Source organism: Palaemon carinicauda, chromosome 26 (genome assembly GCF_036898095.1).
Source record: "Palaemon carinicauda isolate YSFRI2023 chromosome 26, ASM3689809v2, whole genome shotgun sequence".
Taxonomy (NCBI): domain Eukaryota; kingdom Metazoa; phylum Arthropoda; class Malacostraca; order Decapoda; family Palaemonidae; genus Palaemon; species Palaemon carinicauda.
Window position 1 is genome coordinate 58071433 of NC_090750.1, and position 5000 is coordinate 58076432.

The window sequence follows — 5000 nt, forward strand, 5'->3', positions numbered from 1 at the left end:
TCACTCCATTAGGTTAATATATCCGTTTTTAAAACGGTAAAAATCCTAGAATTAATGCTCCCGGATATTTACCGTTTTCTTTTATGCACATTTTCAACAGTGTAATTGTTAGTAAGATGTTGTGGGTCACAACTGTAAGCGGAGAGAAGTCTAAAAGAGATATAAAGACGGATTTGATAAACGGTAAAAATCCTGGAATTAATGCCCCCGGATATTTACCGTTTTCTTTTATGCACATTTTCAACAGTGCAATTGTTAGTAAGATGTTGTGGGTCACAATTGTAAGCGGAGAGAAGTCTAAAAGAGATATAAAGACGGATTTGATAAAGGAGTTCGACGAAGTTATTTTTTACCCCCACATATGTTCGTGTAACCGATTGTCATATATCCATCAACTATATCTGATGGCTTTGGACATGTAATCGGCGTCACATGAAAGAAATATCATGGTCTATACCCCTCTGACTTGAATATAACCTCTTTACATTTTTTCACCATGTAGAATTAGCTCATTATTCTACCTCTTTCCAACAAAGTATTTATCATTTATGATGCTATAAAAACATACAGAAATATATCTAACAAGACCGGGCTTATTATGTTTTGGAGTTTATATCTTTATTGCATTTCCTCACTAGGCTATTATCCCTGTTGGGGCTAATGGGTTTATAACATCTTGCTTTTTCAACTAGGGTTGTAGCTTAGCAAGTAATAATAGTAATGATAATAATAATAATAATAATAACCGTAATTATAATAATAATGATAATAATAATAATAATAATAATGATATAATAATAATAATAATGATAATGATAATGATAATAATAATAATAATAATAATAATAATAATAATAATAATAATAATAATGACACTATCACAAATCATTATTTATTTTACTACATTTTCAAGTTATCAAAATTTGTATATATGTTTTTTGACAGTCACTATTCATAATCTCAATTCACGACGATGACTTGGCCTTATTTGTGTTCCTACAGCGGATGACCCCCTCTAGAGCCTCCTAGATACATGGTATTGATAAGATGACGAATTTGATAATACAAAAAAAAAAAAAAAAAAAAAAAAAAAAAAAAAAAAAAAAAAAAAAAAAACACGTATTTGTACCTGTGCATTTTGTATGGAACTAGCGTTTAGTTGGACTTTTTTTTTTTGAAGGGCATGATCATCAAACAATTCTACATACACATACATTGTCTGTGTGTATATATATACATATATATATATATATATTATATATATATATATATATATATATATATATATACATATATATACACATATATATGTATATATATATATATATAGTATATACTATATATTTATATATAAATATATATATACAGTATATAAAATATTCATATATTTACACACACACATATATATATATATATATATATATGTATATATTTATTTATTTATATATATAAATGTATATATATACATATATATATATATATATATATATATATATATATATATATATATATATATATATATACCATCCTCAGCATCGTCAACTCCCTCCTACCCCTATTGACCTTATATATATGTGTATATATATATATATATTATATATATATATATATATATATTATATATTATACATATATATATATATAGTTATATATAATATATATGTTATATGTACTGTTTATATATATATTGATAGAGAGAGAGAGAGAGAGAGAGAGAGAGAGAGAGAGAGAGAGAGAGAGAGAGAGAGAGAGGAGAGAGAGATAAACCATATTTTTTTCCACAGTCAAAGTAACTGAGATAAAAAACTTACGATACTTAACCTCGTGAACAAAGTCCCAAGAGGAAAACCTTTTACAAATAAATAAATAATTAAATCAAAACAGATCTTATCGGCAGGACGTAAACCATTTGATGATTCAGACTCTGTTGTATATATTCCTAAACGAATTTAATTTATTTCATTTATAATTCATAACTGAAATCACCCTGTCTCTGATATGTTAACCTAATGGTAAGTTTATAATATTAGACAAATGTTTTTTTTATTATTATTATCATTATTATTATTATTAAATGCTAAGCTACAACCCTAGTTGGAAAAGCAGGATGCTATAAGCCCAGGGGCCCCAACAGGGAAAATAGCCCAGTGAGGGAAAGGAAATAAGGAAAAATAAAATATTTTAAGATTGGTAACGATATTGAAATAAATAAAGCTGACATGTCTTTTTTATTGTTTATATATGAAATATCTTTTAATGCTGTTATTGTTTTTTTAAAATATTTTATTTTGATTTATTCATTACTTCTCATATCGTTTATTTATTTCCTTATTTCCTTTCCTCGCTATTTTCCCTGTTGGAGCCCTTGGGCTTATAACATATTGCCTTTTCCAACTAGGTTTGTAGCATTGCTAATAATACAAATACAAATACAAATACAAATACAAATAAAAATAAAAACAAAAATAATAATAATAATAATAATAATAATAATAATAATAATAATAATAATAATAATAATAATAATAATAATAATAATGATGATGAGGATGATAATGATAATAGACAATGTATGGTTTTCATTTCACATTTGTATATATATTGGGCCCCAATAATTTTCTTAATATCCAATTCGTTCTGGTTCGGGTGATGAAGTATTGAAAGTAAATTCTTTTATATGTAATTTTCTATCATCAAAACATAACAAAGTGGTAAACTTTATATACTATGCTAATAAGAGATATATGAATTAATTTTTGGTCTGCTGTATATAATCAGAGCAAATTTAAGCAGATATATTTACAATTAAACCGTTGGCAAAATGTATTTCTAAGATATGCAGCCAAAAACGGATGAGATCATGGAGAGGGGTAGATGGAGATGGTTTGGGCATGCTCTTCGCACTCCCCAAGAGAGATTAGCTCATCAATCTTTCAGTTGGTCTCCACAAGGCACTAGAAGAGTTAGAGGACCCAGCCAAAATGGGTGAGGACTATGAAGCGCGAAGTAGATGATGAATGAAGATGTATTGATTTAAAAGCTCAAGATAGAGACGATTGGCGAAATCTAACCGAGGCCCTTTGCGTAAATAGCGTAGGAGGAGATGATGATGATGACATTTATAATAGGGATCAACCCATCTAGTTAGTCACCGATTGTTAAGTTTGTAACACTTGGCTGTGTATGAGAGCGTTATCCCTAGCACACGTGACTTTCATATGCATATGTTAAGTAAAAAAAAAAAAATTTGTTAATATCGATTTATTTCTGCATGGGTGTTTAATGTTTACAAAATAGATATGCAAATAACTCTCTTGCCTAATACATAGGATGTAAGATAATTATCTTGAATAGTTAACTTATGTAAGAGAAATTATGAAGGAAAATATAGTACAATTATAAATTGTTAGAAAGTATGAAACGGGATTGTTGTCTATAAAATGCTATATACAGATTTTTAAGTATGAATTGGATAGTAGGGGCCTTTTTACCTAGGCAGTGTGAAATAGAAGTGAATGATACGTGAGTAAAACCTAGATAATGTCGACTGAAGATCTGCCGTGAAGCTTCCTGTGTAAGGTCTAAATATTTAAACTTCGCTTCCTTCCGTGTACGAGTGTAATGTTTCTTACATTGTAACACAAAGAATAAAAAAACAGTTCGCTTACTTTCTTCTCAATTACTCTATCCACCCTTCTAAATAAAGCTCTACCTCAAACCATCTGTTTCCTTCATTAGACACTTTATTCCTTCCCCCACTTCCTTCTTTTGTTCCCTCTTTCTATCTTTCATTACCAACAGACATTCATTACCTTCCTTATTGCAAGATCATGGACACCTGTCTTTAACAAAAGCCAACAAATCACCTATATTTTCTTAAAAGTTCTACACTTTTTCTTCTTACCCAGCTGACTTGTTTTAGTTACCAGATTTTTTCAGCTTTTTTCAGCAACATGTTCCCATATTGCTCTCTATTTCATATCAGTCCTTACTTTATTCTTTTACCAAATCACGATCAGATATCCAACATGCCATTCCTTTTCTCATTATCATCCTTCAAATTTATTTTGTATGAACATTGTAGTAACATACATTCTATAAAACTCTTTTTGTCACCATTTTGTCTCTGATAAGTATACTTATAAATATACTCATTTGAAAACTAAATATTCTTCAATAATCAAGCCTCCTTCCAAGCCCATTTCGACAAGATGTTCGACATGATAATTTCTTCTAGGTAAGGCTAGTTTAACACGAGCGGTTTGATGCCAAACAACGCTTCACAAAGTGGTTTGATGCCGAAAAACGCCTCACACAAGTGGTTTGAGGACGAACAACGCCTCACACAAGCGGCTTGATGCCAAACAATACCTCACACGAGTGGTTTGAGGCCGAACGACGCCTCACACGGCTGGTTTGATGCCGAACAACGCCTCAAATGGCCGGTTTAATGACAAACAACGCCTCATGCGATCGCTTTGACACTGAACAACGCCTCACACGTCCGGTTTGATGCCGAACAACGCCTCACACAAATGGTTTGATGACGCGCGGTTTTGTTCGCACGGATTCAAAATCAGTGAAGATCAATGAGACCCTTCCTACGCTCCTGCTCGAAAAGTTATTTACTAGCCACAAGTACTGCTAATTAGAGCGGTTCCAGTGTAGCAGCTTCTAGAAACTACGAGGTCGCTCGGGGAAAATCTGCTCGTGTGAAGCCATTCCCGTGCGGAAAAAATACTCTCCTGTGAAGCAAGTCTGAGTGTCATGTCCTCGTCTCACACTAACTTTAGCATTCAAATCTCATAGCTCAACTGCCCTTTCCATGTTCTTTAAATCCATGAAATCCTAACGACATTCTTTCCACAGCCATTTCCAATTCTAGAAACATATATACTCAGTATCACACCTCCTCCCCTTCCATACAAAGTCTGACTCATTCATTACTTAATGTACACATGTGTACTCACTCAAGGGGTTACTGCACTGTAATTGTTCAG